This window comes from Tachysurus fulvidraco, chromosome 14 (genome assembly GCF_022655615.1).
Source record: "Tachysurus fulvidraco isolate hzauxx_2018 chromosome 14, HZAU_PFXX_2.0, whole genome shotgun sequence".
Taxonomy (NCBI): domain Eukaryota; kingdom Metazoa; phylum Chordata; class Actinopteri; order Siluriformes; family Bagridae; genus Tachysurus; species Tachysurus fulvidraco.
In genome coordinates, this window is record NC_062531.1 from 9,300,466 (window position 1) to 9,319,934 (window position 19,469).

The window sequence follows — 19,469 nt, forward strand, 5'->3', positions numbered from 1 at the left end:
CACACACACACAAGATTGGGGGGGGGCGCGAGCTACACAAGGTATAGTAGTGGTTACATTTAGTCATGTATCTATCAGCACCAGCACACAATGACACTCCGGTTGCTCTTTAAGCTCCGTGTTTAAGCTCAAGAGAGGCAAAACAACAGAATGGGAAGCGCTGAGCTCACTTCCTGTGCTGAACACTCCCTTCCTGCAGCCAACGAAAGGTCAGAATGAGTCATTAGAACAAAGGCGACTAACATTACTAACAAGAGGACCTTGAAATTTCCTTATCGTATTTGTTGAAATTTCTTTCTAAAACAGTAAGACACAAGTCAGGGGTAATTGCTGCTTACTAAATTACACGTTTCTTTACATTTTGTCACGTGCCGATTGCGACTCCAATAAGAAGAGCTAGCAGTCAAAAGGTGAAGACAAGCATATTATATCACAGGACAGCTTACCACATGTAAAGCACAAACTGCCCTCTTCCAATTACATCAACTCACAGATTTTAGACCGTAACAATTGCAGGGTGAATGTTTTCCTGTTGCACCACTCAGAAGCAGGTCCTGAACTACTGTAAAAAGTGAAACAGTATGTCGACGTGGATCTGTACATGGACCAAATCCTCTTTTAACAGCTTCAGCACTTCAGTAATTCAGAATCCCCCATTGGACATTTTACAACCCATTCCCACACATACAGAGTGATGCAGGTTGTTTCTTCAGCATGCAGCGTGCCAAAAAAAGTGAGCAGGCTTGATCAGAGTAGACCGCTGGTCCAGACCGGACCCACAGCACGTATCGTTCTGTCAGGAGAAAAAATGGCCCCGTTTATGAAGAATCATAAGGCAGGAAACAACATCATGAAAAGGACCTCTACACTAACAGGAAAATGCCCCGAATGAGCCAAAATGTCTGACGGTTTCCCAGTACACAATAACAAAATAGAAAGACGGACCTGAAAGGGGATTTCACAAACATGCTGTCATTATGATGAACTGCATGCTGAGGCCAGAGGGACAGGTTACAGCCAGAAAAACTGCAAACCTGGGCAAATATTGTGTTTGTGTTGGTCAGTCCAATGAGATTCAACAATAAAGTGTAAAATGCTGGACGCTGCCTACACAATCACTCTCATACATAGACAGATCGACAGACCATCTACAGTTTCCATCCATCAATCCTTCCATCCATCCATCGCAGAAGTAAAGGAGCCACCAGAAGTAGAGATGTTTTTACGTTCTATAAATAGTTTGAGAATAGACTCATCAAGCAAGATTACTGTGCTTAAAGACATGTGATGCACTTTTAATCAGGTTCTATACGAACTTTCTTTTTGGGGCAATAAAATGCCATCCACAATGATTAACGTAATCCGTCGTGTTTGTTCCCCCCCTCCGGTACCATTTTTGAAAGCATAAATAAAATTCCCATTTTATTCTGAACACATTAAATTCTAGTACTTGGCCAAGAATGAAATATTACAGACCAGGCTTTTAAAAGTTCAACCTTTCATACATACAGAACTGATGTGTGACATTGCAGGAAGATTGGAAATTCATGCAGCTTGTCATGATCTTGGCTAAGTTTGTCATATCTCAAGTGTTCTGTAAGCTGACTGGAGTCAGTGAACGGGCATGTGGTAGCCTAGTGGTAAAGGTGTTGGGCTACCAATCGGAAGGTTGTGAGTTCAATCCCAGGTCCACCAAGCTGTCACTGTTGGGTCCTTGAGCAAGGCCCTTCACCCTCAATTGCTCAGTTGTATAAAAATGAGATAATGTAAATCACTCTGGATAAGTGTGTCTGCCAAATGCTGGAAATGAACGTTACTGTCGAAAAGAAAGTTGAGAGAGAGAGAGTTGGACAGTAAGCTATAGGCTGTGACTTGTGTTTAAGCTTCAACAGATTTTTTTAATGCAAATTGACAGTTACTTGACGCAAGGAATGCAGTGCATGCAGCCAATAACCAGTTTCAGTCCTTATCTTTTTGAGGCTTGTATTGCTTTGAGAACAAGTCTTGAGGATAAACCCAGCTACCAGTTGGGGAAAATTGAGCAAGCTTTTTTTTTTTTTAGCCATAACGTTTAGTGTTTGTTTAGTGTTGTTAAAAGGTTTGTATTGTATAACATGGATTAAAGCTCCCTGTGCTCAAGAGCAAATACTCTCGTCCACTCAGAGTATCCGTCTATTAGTTTTAGCGGTTTATGCAAGAGCTATGAAGGCTGGTCAGAGTCTGGTGTGTGTGTGTGTGTAGACTAAGGTGCTTGGGATGGTGCCATTAAACAGTACATTCAGCACAAGCGCAGGCTTCTGGTTTCCTCCTGTGAAGGCAAAACAACACACTTCCTGATCCTGGGAGTGGTGCTTGGCAGTGTGCTTTCATGCTAGGGCTTCCACACTGAAAATAACAGAAGGGTGGGACTCTTCCAAAACACACAGCTCAGTTTTCAGCCAAAAACCTAGAGATCCAACTGCCACAGATCCCAGAGATTCTCCTGCGAGAAGTACAGCCAGGCATCATTTGAAAGCCATAAGACATGAGCGAGAAAGAGGATGTTTCATTACAGCTGTTAATCTATCTCAAACTACATTATAGGAAAGAATGGAATTTCAATTCTGTTAACAAGGGGATTTGATAGTTGCATGTCAAAGATCTCCCAGATCTTTTCTGGTCAGCAGAGGTTCAACCAAAAGGGATGCACAAGTTCCTCTTGCCAAAGGGGAAGGTTACCGGAGTGTCCCTCATAGTGTTCTTCAAAGTCAACTGCAGGGGTTTAAAGAACAAAAAAAGGATGGTGTGATGGAACAGCTGGTAGAGAAAGCAATGGAGATGATTTATGGTTTAAAGCTTTAGCTGATTTCTCCATTAAAACAATAATAACTGGTTTGAGTTTATTACGTGACGGGACATACGGCTAAGTACGGTGACCCATACTCAGAATTTGTTCTCTGCATTTAACCCATCCAAAGTGCACACACACAGCAGTGAACACAAACACACCGTGAACACACACCCGGAGCAGTGGGCAGCCATTTATGCTGCGGTGCCCGGGGAGCAGTTGGGGGGTTCGGTGCCTTGCTCAAGGTACCTCAAGGTCACCTCAGTCGTGGCCGGCCCGAGACTCGAACCCACAACCTTTGGGTTACGAGTCAGACTCTCTAACCATTAGGCCACGACTGCCCCCAATTATATGATACAATCTAATCCATAACCTAATCTAGCCCATGCAACTCAAACGAGGAGCTGAAATCTTCACCATATACCCTGGGGCAATAGGTATGCCATAGATGCTCCTGAGAGTCAGTCTGCTGCAGGCTCTGAAAACACAATGTAAAAAGTCTGATGTCAGTATGAAGTCCAGTGCTTACTGACGGGGAGTAGAACATGCAGGGGTCTGACAGTGCTGCCAAATCATTACATGCCCAAATCCTTCCAGTTGCAAAATGATGTAGCTAGATGCAGCGTTTAGACTGCTGAAGAAACGAAGTGAACTATGCTTTTCAGGAGGAGTTCACCAGGCATGGGGTAAAGGGCTGTCTCATGGGATAGATCCTGATTTGAGGGAGATCTTGTTTAATCAGTGATTCACATGAAACGGTTTAAGAACTTTTCAATGTTCAGCATTCAGAGTCAATGCACGTGCAGTGAAATCTCATTGCAACTTTACATATGCTGAAGCTAGAGGTCAGAAAATGTAAAAAAGTAATTGCAAGGCTGCACACCTTCCTAACTTTCCTTTTAGCTTCAGGACAAAATAACTAATTAAAAGACTGGCACAGACAGACAGACAGACAGACAGACAGACACACACACAGAACGAGACAGAGATACACGGTTTTACATGGTTTCCGAACTCTATATGGAAAGTTGCATCTTTCTCACACAGAAACTGACATCAATTTCAACTAACCTACTGGAAGGAATCTAAAGTATTTAATGAGCTATAAAAACGTATCTAATGAGGAGACGCTACCCCATCAATATTGCGCTAATGTTTGAGCTCAGCTGAGGTAATGATTCAGAGCTCATCAGGGAGCCGCACACGAGGTTCTCTGCCTCTCCGATGGATGAGAACATACAGCCATGATGCTTAGTTACAACTGTTCGAATGAAAGCTTCAGCAAACTTGAGATCTCATCTGTACTGTACGGTTAAATGCATCATATTTACCACCATTCTCGATATGAACCGGAACCAGGAAACAGAACAGAATGAGGACAGCACTGCAGAGAGTGTTTATTTTCCCAGCTTGATTTAATCAGGGCATAGGCTATTGAAAAACTGCTAGGCAATGATGTTGCACTATATAATAAACTAAATTTAACCAGGACAAATGCTTCTTTGGGGATATTCTTGACAGCTTCATGGCTGTGCTCGTTGCTCTTAATGTGTCACCTTGCATGAAGCGAGCTTTTCCCCCTCACAGGGTAGAAACGAGATCTTCTGAGTAAAGGGGTGTGCAATAAAATTTCAGTTTACTGTCTAACTTAAATCAGTTTAGCTCACAGTTCCTGACAGCAACTTCAGAAGGCGATGTCGGAGTTAGTATTTTAGACGCCAATAGGAGTATTGTGTCTTTTGTTTCTTGTTGTGGGAGGACAACTCCAGCTCCCCTGTGTTGATAAGGAAAAGAGGATTCTTGTACATCGCAGCAGCCCCATTAACAGTCACATGGTGCATGTTTGCGTACTTTAAAAATAAGCAAGTGCTTGTATGTTGCTGAGCTTGGAGGTATGGGCAGCACCTCCCCAGAGGGCCGAGATGTTTCACATGACTCGTAGGTAGAGACTAAACATTTGAAAATTTAATAAAACTTTGGAAAATAGGCATGTGACCGAATACAAATGTGCACACGTGTGGGAACACTATTCATTTTGCTCTTCGTTTGAATGCTTGGTGGTTACATTGGAACTGAGGAACTGAAAGCTTCAGCAACAAATAAAATTAAGGCAGCGCTTTTTACTTTTAAACGAAAGTTCAGTAACGTGGCAGTTTGTTTAACCGCTGGGTCGCAGTGGTTTAAGTCAGGCAACTATGTTTACATTTTAGGAATTTCCCAGAGCATCCTTGCAAAAAAATAATTAGAAAAACAGATCTGTGGACGACTAGGCAGAATATAGTTGTACCCAGTCACAGATGAGGACTGATCTGATCACACCCGTCTGCCGATGAGCTGATATTGATCAAGCTTCATCACTCCAAGATTAACTGTGTGAAGACCGTAATATTCTACACTTTACCAAGTTTGGTTATATTTTGAAAAGACAAAGTAGACAGTAACATGAATCTGGCAAGATCTGTGGGAAAAAGAGTCAATGCCTAATCCCTGACCCAAAAATAAATAAATCACCGCATACTTCAAACAGTAATTTAAGTCCAGCTCAATAACATCATGTCCCACTTATTGAACATTCTACCCAGTAAAGGAGCTACAGACATCCACAAAAGAAGGCGAATGTCGTACTGATGGTGTGTTCTAATGCATTTCTTTTCGAAGATGTTATCACCATATGTAAAATAAATGAGAAATAAAAATGAAGGTGTGGAGGACGGGGCATGGTCTAGTGCAATTTTGGGAATAGAGGGAGGAGCCAGGAAAAGTGTGAGGTAAAGACTTACTCCTGTGGGGGATTTTATTATTAAGTGTTTTGTGTTTCAGTGATCGACAAGGAGAGACAAGCAGATAAATGAAGAGCTGTGCCAAGTCTTCCTTCTGTTTCACAATTCCTGACTAACCTACAAGTGTCACAGATTGGGAGAAAAAAAAATTAAATATATATATAAATAAATAGTCAAATGTATCTAGGACGAAAAGAACTAACGATGGACAGCAGATTTACGGTCTGTACATTATTTTTGGCTTTAGATTTCTGGATAAAGTTTTAAAAACGCTAGCTGAATTCAGCTTTATTTGTTCCCCAAATTCCCTATAAACATCAGGGAGAAAACTTGAGACTGTATTGTGATTAAGGGGACTAACATGAGCATGATATATATAGTTTGTGTTTACAGCAAGATAGTTTCAGTCAACTGATGTGTCTCTTTGTTGGGTGGCAAACAAGTAAAACAAGTTTTCCGGTATGCTCTACTGTGTTCTTTAAATGGTTTGTGTGTGTGACTGTGCAAGCTCCTTCACATGAGGGCATGTCAGTCAAAACATTGAATTCCCAGACAAAACCCAAGCTTCACTTAAAAAAAATAAAAGCTTGTCATGGTGACAGGAAAAAAAAAAGTGTGTGTCTTTTTCGAGTACTCGTTTTCTTCCCAGGTGTAACTCACCGCACAATGTTTGAGAACCATCCATCCGGAGAGAATAAGTAAATATGTTCAAGAAGTTCAAGTAGGTGAGAAGGCATTAAGGGACAGTGACATCCGCTTGTGGGTAACTGAACTCCTTTGCCCCAAGCTGAATAACAAACTGATATGAAATGAGGTGGAAGGTTATATAATTGTAGTCTAATCACGCAAGCAATGCTAAAACGTGTTCTTCACACCCTGTTCAGTCTCCTGCAGTCTTCAACGAAAAGGAAACCGATCTACACAAAACGTTATCGTGTTACAATTCCTGCTTGACAACGTTAACATACTCCCTTCCTGTTTGCTCGAATAAAAACTAAACACATGCTTCCTTTAACAGCTGTTAAGTATTATTAAGTCACCATTAACTCTTGAACATGCGTAATCAAGCCATTCATGAACAATGTGCAATGCGGCAGGGTGAGAATTCGGTTGCCATGAAGTGGTGTACTTGGGTCCTGGCCGAGCTAAACCTTACTGCAGACCAAGGTTTTCCCAGCAGAACATTGCTCAGAGCATCACACAGCCTCTGTCTGCTCATATTCTCACCATAGTGAATCGGCTGTCGGTGACCATGTCAAACCAGCGATCAAAGACTACAAATTTTACCCTTGGATTCTAGAAATCTTTTAGATTCATTTTCCTATATTTACAAAGCCGTAATGAATTTGTTTAGACCAAGAATAAAACAGAGACAAGCAGTTTTCATATTTAGGCTATTAATTTTTTTATTATGTGATTCCCCATAATGTAAGCTGGTTTGACTTCCAAAAGAGAAAAAAAAACCCGTAACGGACTTCCTCAAAGTTTTTCACCGAAACATGATGCACTTAACAGTGGTGACATCTCATTGCTGTAACTATAGTCCATGCTTCCAAATTCAGCCGCACTACACTTAAATTTCAGTCACATCACAGTTAACTGAAGACAGAATTGATTATGTTTAGCATGTGATGAGCGGAGAATTCACCATGTCTTGCATGCAAATAGAGGAATACTGAGAGAGCACACACACACACACACACACACACACACACACCCCTCAACTTTCATTCATTCATTCATTTTCTACCGCTTATCCGAGCTACCTCGGGCCACAGGTAGCCTGTGCTCAGGCGTCATTGGGCATCAAGGCAGGATACACCCTGGACGGAGTGCCAACCCACTGCAGGGCACACACACTCTCATACACTCACGCAATCACACACTACGGACAATTTTCTAGAGATGGCAATCAACCTACCATGCATTTCTTTGGACCGGGGGAGGAAACCGGAGTACCCGGAGGAAACCCACGAGGCACGGGGAGAACATGCAAACTCCACACACACAAGGCGGAGGCGGGAATCGAACCCCCAACCCTGGAGGTGTGAGGCGAATGTGCTAACCACTAAGCCACCGTGCCCCCCTACACCTCAACAATAATATACATTATATATTCTTTATATATTACAGCAAAATTACATTTGCAAGGCATATGTTTTGATAGCAAGTTACCTACAAATATTTTGGTATTTAACAAATATTACGATTAACATTAAAATCCTATTTTAACAAAGCATTTTACCCACAATGCATTTTAACATTTTTATTTGCTCCGGCTCATTTACATAATCTTCTATTCAGTTTCTGTCCTTCTACCTTCTATATTCATTCATTCATTTAAATAAAAGTGTGCGGTAATTTCTTGATTAAACAATACAGAAATTATTCTCTAATTATTAACCGTCTTGAGAGAGTTTTAAAAGTTAAAGAAACATTTTTACTCCAACATCAAAAGTCTAGATTTGAGATTTTATAAAGCATACAAATGTATTCGTATTTAAATAAGTGAGGACTTATTTACATTTTACATTTTTAAAAAGGTTCTAATAAATAAAATAAAAACAAATGTGTAAGGACACCAGTTTACAGATCATCTTGCCTTAAGAACGTAAATAACAGGCATATAAATGGACTCCAATGGCGAGAACATGGGTACGGGCTCATAATCATTAAGTGACAAATCTCAGCCCTGCAGTGGTGCTGTTTACAGCATAGCCATAAAGTTGGGAAATATGATTTATAGTAAATAAAAAAAAGCTGGGCAGGTCTGCAGGCTGCTATTTGTGCATGTTGGCATGAAGATAATCTTTCACACGGTCCCATTCAATAGATAAACTACCTACTGGACAGATGCTGCGGATTTGAATCTGGCTGATTTCAGCTATTTCATTAGTAATTAGCATGTAGAACTGATAAGCAATCCTGAAAAACGCTGAAGCTTAGAAAAAAGGGGCAATATTTCACAGTCCACATGGGCAAGTGCTCTGAGGAGAAAAACTACCCATGGCTATTCACATCCCACGGGCCTGGGACAAGACATAAACTGTGACCTGATCTGTTTTCTCTATTACTCATTGCCATTAGATCACAATCTGTGTAAATGTATTTCATTTACAACAGGCATTAATAGTTTCTTGTCTAAAAACCCCATGGAAAATGCTTACACTGTATACTTACCAGTACTCACAGTGGAAAAGCTGGACAACAGGAGGCTGTAGCATGTCATAATGATCGAAAAGTGTCCCGCGTCAAACCCTGATTGGGACTGAATACAACAGCAGAGGATCACATCAAGAGTAAGCCAAGAACATGAATCAGTGGTCACAAGATGGACAGTTGAAGACTGGAAAAGATTAGGTTTCTTTGTTAAAACTATATAAATATGGCACAAGACCTCTGCTTCTCTGTAAACATTGTCCTGTACTGTTAACTGTTTGGGCAAATATCCACCAAAACTGAGTATAAACCAAGAAACTAAATTACATTTATTAATCTATAGTAAGTTCTTACGCCGGTCAGGATCTCTTCTATATCCTGAGTCTCTACTGGGAACAATGAGCACACGGTGGGTACACACACTGATATCCTGGGATTGTCATTGTGTCTGGATGGGACACCAGTCCCGGTTCAACACTAATCACCAAATAAATCTGTGCTGCAGAGCTGATGGCGATCATAGTACACACACCTCCATAGCTGCATGAGATGGGGGTGGTTTGCGTAACCGAATGCGGAGGAATGTTTTCAGGCTACTGATGAGAAGATAGGTGAGAACGCCATGATTCTGGGCAAGTCCACAATGCTTTATTCCTGCTGTAATTCCTGTACACGCAGTAAGGATGGGTGCGTCATGCCTGTCGTGTGGTTCAGTTAAGCATGGAGAATTTGTTAAAGTGAAACTGTGGCCAGTTTCTGTATGTTGCTGAAGATCTGCAGAACATCCATTGAACACACAGACACAACGTGTCTGTATTTGTGCGAGTCTTGACTTGAGTTCTCTCACGGAGCTTAGGTATGTTTGAAGATGTCAGAGACATGGAATTCAACGTCAGAAAATACTTGCAAGAACGTTCGGTTAGAGTGACATTTACACGGAGGTCATGTGGTCGGGGGGATGGGGAGGTAATTGTAAGATGAAAGGAATGTTTGCCTGCAGCAGCTCACCACAACCCACCACGGAAATCCACACACAGCTCAGATATACACACATACTTCTCATTTCCCTCTACTTTGATCTCCTTATGACATGGTTAACATTATGAGCAGGAGGAATGTAAAGTAATTAAGATACACAGAGCAGACACACAATTACATAAGGTTGTGGAGGTACAAGGAGAGTTCTGTCTATCTGTGTGTGTGTGTGCGCGCATGCATATTTGTTCCCTCCCTCCCTTCCTCGGTAGATCTCTTCCTATCTGACTCTCTCTGTCATACTCCGTATCTAAGCACGATTTCCTTTCTCATTCAAAGTTTCCACTCTTACCAAAGTGTCTTTCAAATTCTCAGTAAGTCTCGGTGTTGGTCTCCCGCAATAGGTCAGTGTATCTCTCTCCGGGTTTCTCTCCATATCCAAGCATGTTTTGGTCTCCCGCGATGTCTCTATACGTCTCTTAATCCCTCAATTTCTCATCTCATCATCTTCTAATCGCACATGTTCAAAATCAAAATACTTTGAAATGGACAAAAAGAATGGTATCGAAGCCAGACATCGTTTACATCTGGGCCACAAACGCTACCTGAGCAGCTGATTCTCAAATGCAATGCAGTAAATGCATGTAGATTATCGCAATACATTATGTGTGACTATTGTGTGTTTAAAATGTAACCGTTCCTAATGGAGATCTCATTAGGAACGGTTTCATTTTAAACCTTCGAGAGCTTAGGAATGCTGGAAAAAAAAAAAACACAGTCTTGATGAATTCGGACAAACCAAAAATGTGTGAATGAGCTCACTCAAAATCTGAAACCATATTGCTGGAAAATTCTAGAAAGCAGAGTCCAATTTTAATGTTTGGTTACAAATGTTGATTAAACTAAAGAATCCTGAACTTTTGCTTGATAACTAAATTCAAAATTGCTAAATCCTTAACCTCCAAAAATGTTCTATCTTGCCCTCGCGAAAATAGCTTTGTTTATTTTTTGTATGTACTCTAATACAAATATAAGCTCAATTACAATCATTTAGCATATCACAAATTAAACATTAACATTTAAGTCTCTGATTTATTGCTCTGCATCTTTATAATGGAGCTCCAATTTGTTGAAGTTGATAAAATTTGTACATAACCTTTAACTTAAACTTTAAGATTCAAGGATGAATTTTGAGAATAAATGGATAAATTATAGCCAGCTAACTGTGTGCCAAGTAACAATAAAAGCAGCAAAGCGAGAGTACGGTGTGACTAGTAAAGAACAGTACATTTCCACAGCCTCAGTCCTTTCCCATTCAGGGAAGTGTACAGAGAAGTACAATTAAGTGTAGCTCTTGGTGTATCTGTGATTATTCGAACCATGACTGTGTGGTTTATATGAAAAATAGTTGCAGCTCTAACGAAGAGGAAAAACAACCGCCATTCGCCAAAAGCTTACAGAAAGTCACACTGCAGGAGATATCTAAATCCAAATCTACAGGGAGCCCTCATGATGCTTAATCTCAGGAGTGTAAGGAAGCAGAAAATCAGAACTAGGTGAAGATTCTCCACGCTGTATAGTCAAGCCAGAAATACTCTAATTAGACAGCCAAGGGTTTCTTTCGAAAAGACACAAACATGGAAATGGATAGATAAAGAGAGATTTTCTCTGAGGAAAAAAAATGCAAAGTAGCTTTTGGACCAATACTAATGCTTTAAAATAAATCAAATCAATGAGTATGTTACAGGAAAACACAGTTTGGATCGGGAGCCTTCATCTTGTTTGCGATTAAGACGAACTTTGTCATTCTTCTCATTCTCGCCAGCACTGTGGCCTTAAACTCTATGGTATATTGTCTATAATGTATGTACGATGTATGCAAATACTTATTAAAATAGTAATTAAAACAATAAATAAATGTGACAATAACTACTGTAATACATCTACAGCGTGTAAACAACTTCAGGCCATATTAATTAGTTCTAATGGGAAGAACAGCCAAATGTACGTGATTCACTAAAAGCTCAATTTTGTATAAATCTCTACGAAATAAATGACAGAATATCAGTGAGATTTAGTTAAAAGCTGTCATGTGACTATCCACATGTGAATAGTACATTTTATACACAATAAATATATATATATATATATATATATATATATATATATATATATATATATATATATATATATATATACAGTCGTATGCAAAATTTTAGGAACCCCTGACAATTTCCATGATTTTCATTTATAAATATTTGGGTGTTTGGATCGGCAAATTCATTTTTGATCTATCACATAACTGAAGGACACAGTAATATTTCTCTAGTGAAACGAGGTTTATTGGACTAACAGAAAATGTGCAATATGCATCAAAAAGAAATTAGAAAGGTGCATAAATTCAAGCACCCCAACAGAAAAATCACAGCAATATTTAGTAGAGACTCCTTTAGCAGAAATTACAGCCTCTAGACACTTCCAATAGCCTGTAAAGAGTGTCTGGATTCTGGATGAATGTATTTTGGACCATTCCTCCTTACAAAACATCTCCAGTTCAGTTCATCGGTTTGATGATTGCCGAGCATGGACAGCCTGCTTCAAATCACCCCACAGATGTTCAATGATATTCAGGTCTGGGGACCGGGATGGCCATTCCAGGACATTGTACTTGTTCCTTTGCATAAATGCCCAAATAGATTTTGAGCAGTGTTTTGGGTCGTTGTCTTGTTGAAATATATAGCCCCGGTGTAACTTCAACTTTTGTGACTGATTCCTCAACATTATTCTTAAAAATCTGCTGATATTGAGTGGAATCCATGAGACCCTCAACTTTAACCAGATTCCCAGTACCGGCACTGGCCACACAGCCCCACAGCATGATGAAACCTCCACCATATTTTACTGTGCGTAGCAAGTGTTTTTCTTGGAAAAAGTGTTTTTCTTGCCCCTTATGACCAAATAACTCAATCTTTGTTTCATCACTCCACAGCACCGTATTCCAAAATGAAGCTGGCTTGTCCAAATGTGCATTTGCGTACCTCAAGCTACTCCGTTTGTGGCGTGTTTGCAGAAAAGGCTTCTTTCACATCACTGAAATATTACTGTGTCCTTCAGTTATTTGATAGATTAAAATGAAATTGCTGATCCAAAACACCCAAATATTTATAAATGAAAATCATGGAAATTGTCAGGGGTTCCTAAACTTTTGCATATGACTGTATATATATATATTACACATACACACACACACTGTATATAAATAAATAACATTAAAACTGAACAGTGCACTTAAAATGCCCACACACTTGAAGATTTTGCACTAGTTTTCTTTCTTGCTTCTAAATAAACACAATAGTAACTCACGGTGAAGGGATTCTGAAATACCAAAACACCACAATCTACTAATCATCTGCATACAGAGGATTTGAGATAAGCATGCACTAATGTGACTAAACAAGGTCCTCGTGTTATCTGCTCAAGCCAATAGGTCTCCATAAGAGATGGAGTAAACACAACACCCCCACTCCTGACACCAGCATACTGACGCTGTATTTGACTTTCCTTGGAAGTTGGAAAGACGGGAGGGGAACCTTCATGTTTGTCTTTGGTTAGCAATGTGAATCAGTTGACTGAAGACCGATTTATATTTACAGCTCTTGTTGGCTTAACAAAAATAATACTCTAAACTGTCCATGGTGTGAGCGTGTGTGAGAATGTTCCCTGCAATAATTTGTCCCCCCCATCTGAAGTGTTTCCCACCTTGTGCCCAGAGTCCACTGGGATAGACTTCAGGTTCGCCGCAACCCTATGTAGGATAGAATAAGCTCTGCAGAAAGTACATGGGTGGAATGGATCTATGTTGATTACACTGAAGTAATTATTTGTTGATACAGTAGTAAAACTCATTTAAAAATGTAATAATTTGCTATTTTGTTTACGGTTCATGCTGAGAGCAACCATGCTGATTTGACACTCATAGGATTGACTGCCCTAGTTCCAGCGTTCATCCAGAGATGACGACTTTTAGGGTTGTGCGAGGATGAAACCACCCTCGCAAACATAAGCTTTTGTACGTTCTGTGGTGCTGTACTGGCAGGGGTATATTAATACAAGTGCTCCAGTACTACAGGTGGCGCTATTAAACATTCATGACAATTTCCATGAATACAGGAAGAAGGGATCCCGTGGCAGCAAACAGAACATAAACCGTAGTGATACAGGAGCTCTCGGAAGTACATAAACAAAGACGTTTATTCCTATCCTTCTCATTTCCTTTTACAAATAAGATTCAGGACATAGACAAAGCCATGAAATAAATGGTATGCAATGAAGCATGCACCGTACACACGCACGCATGACATCTGTTTGCTCCTTCATATCGATCACAGATCAGTCAGCCGGTCGTCGTCTGCATAAAGCCCAAGATCTACACTGCAGAGTCTAAGCACTGAAACCAACATCTAGATTAAAACCATTTTTAAGCCGTCTGAAGATGCCCCGAGGTCAGTAGAAATTTTGAAATCTCAGCTCTGGCCTCTTCACCACGGTTCCCACAGGCTTTAACAAGCCAAAGTGAGGGAAGGAGAATGAAATCACCACCTCCTCTGCCCAGATTTAGCAGAGACTAAAATATACGGATGATCGGCCAATGAGCGGTCTGATGCCATAGCAACACAACGGAATTCATAAGTTCCACCTCGCCCGAAATAAATCGAAAGAAATTAAAAGAATTCTGAAGCAGTATCTGACCTACTTGAATAGATCGAGGTTCTTAGAGAGAAGCAAAAGACAAGGAGAGAGACCCAATTACCCACCTACTTTGTCCCAGGGCCTGTTTCCTCCCCTCCTCCACATGATAAACATGCCAGCAGGGGGGTAATGGACCGAAGACTTTAGGCACTTGATAGGAGAACTATGCAGGCTAATTCATATATAATAAGATGTTTCTAATAACTATCCAATCTTCTCCAGTCAAAACACGGTGCACTAAAAAGTACTAAAGCTTTCACTTTGTACCAATGTTGCTTTCAATGCATTATATGGAATTACACATAATTTATGACTAGTAAACAGATTAAAAACCATACAGTAATTTAATAAATAAAGATGATTGCTGACATGGTCAAGCTTTCTAGTTTATGGCAAAGTTTCTTTGGAAAGTCTTTAAGACAAAAGACTTGTTGGTTAATTGTTTTAACTAAGAGAGTGAGAGAGAGAGATCAGAAAAGCTTGTGATGGATCGACAAACAGGACTGACATTATTACAACACAGTTTATTTATTGAAGTTCCACAACATTAAAGGAATCTCTAAACAGATAAAAAGTACACATTGGAGTTTAATTAATAAAATGTAATAGCAAATTGTGTGGAAAGAGAAATAAAACCCAACAGGACATGCTGATATAGGACACATCAAATAATTCAGTCCTTCACTTCTTTCCTAAAACAACATGCCTGATCAAAATTTCTTTCTGAAGTGACAAATGCCTCACACATGCAAGCTTAATTTTCCCAAAGCAAGCAGCTGAGGGAACTGATGGAGCCTTTCAATTTTCTGAATAGGAATTGGGCCAAAACAGGAGTTCTCAGGGCAAGCAACTGGCACTGATTTTATTTCCTGAAGGCTTTCCCTACCCTCTGTGCACAGCTAGCAAGACCAGAGAGTTATTAATATATTCAGAATGAGTCTATTTCTTCAAAAGGTTACCTTAAGGTCCTGAAGATAGTTTAGCAAAAAAGTTACAGTGATTATGACAGATTGTTTGGGTCACGAGGGCGTCGAGGGATTTTTGCGAGCCTTGGGGATAATCAGGTGCTAATCTCTCAGTAGCCCTCAGTAGAGTCATGGAGTGGGAGGCTTTGAGCTGCTGTTGGCTTCGTCCACAGTGTGAGTCCATCAAATGTTTCAGAAATGAAATGGTAAAGTTACACTCCTGTTTTCTACTTCCCACATAATTGTACCACTCTACAACTTAAAACCCATCACTGATTCTAACGTTGTACTAATTTACATGTCACATATTTACATTTAACACTACTCCAACTAAAAATAATAATAAAATAAAAATACCTTGTTATAGCGCTGACGCAAGCTCAATTCCTCCAATTCCTCATCTGGTGCCAGCTTCACGGAGAAAAAAAAACTGCATGTGGGTGAGCTTTGTAACTAGGTTTCAGTAAAAGTAGCACTGAGTGCTGCAATGCCCTATTTTTCAGAGAATTTATTCCTCTATAAACAAGTGATAGTGGAGCCAGTCGCAGCCTGTGGACAAGAGATGACTTGCTGTGCTTCCCCACTGACCTGTTTCACAGACATTAACTGACAGATAAAGAGATAAAAACAATGCGATTTCCTCAAAAGAGATGAACTTTGATTAACATCCGGTATTCCAGCTAAATGGGCAGGATTCACATGCTATGTAAATGATCCTACTTCCCACTTCTGAAGTGGTAATTAATATTTATCCTGTTCACATGCTTTGTTTTTGGAAAGCATACGGAACGTGAATGACACCAGGTACATTTATACGCGTCTTTCCTCTTTTTATTTTAACACTGTAACACACTACTCAGTTAGCAAGCTTGCTGAGGATACTGGAATTCTAAAATTATCTTGGAGTTTCCGGATCATAATTACGATTCAAGGTGTCGTTTATGTGCAACTTCCTAGGAGGAAAACTATGAGCTAGGAGCTGTGAGACAAAGACAATACAATTCGTCCAATTATCAAAACACGACTACATGAACAATAAATCTTGGATTGGAACACGATTGTCTAGCCTTTAACCAACAAAACAAAACAAGAAGAAACCAGAGAAGAATAAAACCTCTTGACAACGGTGTGAGTGTTCTGTGCTAAATGAAAAGTTATATTCATTGGAAGTGATGAAAAAGTTTTGAAGGACATTTAGGTCAGTAGATAGTCTTTCGGTCGCTCACGTGCAAGCTCCACTTCCACTAGTGCCAATACTGATGAGCTTAACACGGGATATATAGCTGAGTCAGAACTCCGCAGTTCAATACGAAAAAAAGATGCAAGCCTGTTTGCCTGGCCAGAGATGAAATTTCATCCGCATTTGATTTGATTTACTTCACGAGTGTGTGGGCAGGCCAATAAAATTACAGAGATCACAAAAAGAAATCAGATACTGTAAAGCATGTTGATTAGTACAATATCAGCTATAGCACAAACACTGTAATGTAAGTTTCTTTTTTCTTTTTAAACAGGGACCAGTAAACCTATACCACATCTCAAGCGGTCATGTAACTAGTTCTTTAAAAAAAAAAAAAAGGTTTTGTTCCCCCCATGTGATATGCTACAAGTCAAGTGTAGTTTAATTCAGGTCATTTTCTGTTAGTTTAGACCTGGATGAGGAATAAGGAAAATGATTCGTGACATATTTCCTGTTCAATGGACATTTCTCATCTTATTTAACCACATTCCATTGTAAATCTTTTTTTTTTTTTAATTGTTTTATGGCAGCTTATGAAAAACTTTTTTAAAGCATCACAAACATTATTTATTTATCTATTTATCTATTTATCTATCTATTTAAATAAATAGATAGATAAATAAATAACCAACCAAGTAAAAGAACCAAATAATACATTTATTTATTTTTATTATCATCATTATACAAAATGACATATTTACATCATAAATCATTGTTTTAACATTTATGTTGGTTAATGCGAAATTACCCCTGCAGATTTCTCCCTGCTAAATAAAGCTGTCCTGAGCAGTTTTACACAATCTTTGTGGGATTTACAAATTAACATTATATTATGTTATTATATTATAAGGCACAAAGGCAAATAATATTAGAGAGTATGATTTGGCTAATTATATACAGTTTCCCAAATCTGCCTACTGTGTGTGTGATGTGTTTTACACCCAAATATGTTTTACCCAAGGTAAAGAAATAGCTCGTGCTTTGACCTTGTAAGGACTTATGGCTGGTTCCCATGAGGAAAATCTTTTATACAAAAAAAAAAGAAAATAATGTTTTCTTTTGGTTGCTAAGGTTAAAATATCAGGGTTGGACCTAGACTAACATTAATAATTGTCATAGAAAGGTTCTTACAAGGGTGTATATATGCGTGTGTGTGTGTGTGTGTGTGTGTGTGTGTGTGTGTGTGTGTGTGTGTGTGTGTGTGTGTGTGTGTGCGCGCGCGTGTATACAATGATACTGCTGTGATTTTTTCTGACAGTAATTTAGGCCACGCTGCCTTACCGATATGATGTGGGGGGAAACAAGAAGAAGAAAACTAAACAAACCCGAGCTTCTGCATTCCTACAGCACAGGAACCGGTTCTAGAGGTCAGTGTAAACTTCATCCAAACATCATCTCAGATCAGTCGAACAACTTCTCAAATGAAGCATTTTAAATGTTCACATGTAGCCCGTGTCCCGGATACCTGCTCTACAGGTAATAACTATTTAATATTTACACACTAATGCGCATGCGTCAAACTTCATGTAATCTAAAGTTGTTCAACACGTTTATGTCAAGCTACACCACTTTAACTGCAACTTCTGGATGGCAGATCACAACGTAGCCTGCTACAACTATTACTGCTAGAGTTGCCATACGATTATAAGGTTAGGGGATCCGAGTATGGAGTGAATTATTGTGTCCTCGAAGCAATGTGGTGTTTTTCCTTTTTTCTTTTCAACAAGTCGCACTGAAGACGGTAAAGGAAACGGCGCGCGCGCGCGCGCACGAGCGTAACCCAGAGTCTTATGAACTGAAAACAGGTGGTTTATTCAAACACGCCTCAACTCCGCGTCTGCTGTCTCTGTGTTTCAGTTCTGCGTTATAAATGAAGCCAGTGTGTTACCTAATGTGAGAGGCACGCAGGTCGGTAAAGGAACAGTCAAGTTGCTGTACAAACAAGACGCAGAATGCAAAAAGCCACCACCTACTTTTCCCCTTGGCAAAGTGTGAGCTCTGCTCCACAAAGCCACGCGCAAATGTAAACGCCACAAGCAAACAAATAAGACGATTGTCATTCACATTCGTCTTACCTCTTTCTAAAGTCGTTTCTTAAAGCGGAGTTCCTTAATTTTCCCACCGTTCTGCCCAGGCAAGCTTTGGCGCAGTGGGTTTAAATGTGTACGCTGCGCTTAAGGAGCTGAAGGCTGAGGTTTGTCCGCGCCCACATACCGAGCGGAGACGCCTCGAGCTGCTCGCTCCAGATTCCTATTGGTTGAGAGGGCAGAGCCTTCTTTCGAATCCCTCAGAGACACGCCCCTCTACTGTTAGAGCAGAATGACATCATTGGCACAGAAATTGTAGCGAGCGTGGAATGGTGTGTGTGTGTGTGTGTGTGTGTGTGTGTGTGTGTGTGTGTGTGTGTGTGTGTGTGTGTGTGTGTGTGTGTGTGTGTGTGTGTGAATAGTTAATATTCGATAACGTCTCTAATTGGAGCAGATTGTGGGTCTTATATAGACATAAGTCTATAACTTATACAGTGACTGTCACTGATTACAGTCACTGCAATCAGTAAATAGCAGCATTTAAACTGTTTAAAGTGGAAGTAGACATGACAGAAGGACATGGGGCTGATGTGGTATATCTACTTATTTACTGCATTAATAATTATGTCATTATCTTCATATTCATTGTAAGACAAATGTGTGTGTCAACTGCAGTAAAGCTTCTGATGGGTGCAGATCTAGGGCCCTTATTAATTACAGTAAATGACTATAGAATAAATACATCCC

At 39.8% G+C, this 19,469-nt stretch overlaps 1 protein-coding gene across 2 annotated transcripts in view; it reads right to left on the reverse strand.

Annotated features, from left to right (window-relative positions):
• rhocb (ras homolog family member Cb) overlaps positions 1-18,924 on the reverse strand; it is a 30,070-nt gene extending 11,146 nt beyond the window's left edge. Inside the window, exons 1-2 of one of the 2 annotated variants that reach the window (XM_027166519.2) lie at positions 18,771-18,856; positions 15,813-15,866 (exon numbers count right to left, since the gene is read on the reverse strand). The gene's annotated coding sequence lies outside the window, so the exon portion shown is untranslated. Of the gene's footprint in view, positions 1-15,812; positions 15,867-18,770 lie in introns of both variants that reach the window. The other variant, XM_027166518.2, reaches the window with a different exon arrangement.
• Between the last annotated feature and the right edge of the window lie 545 nt (positions 18,925-19,469).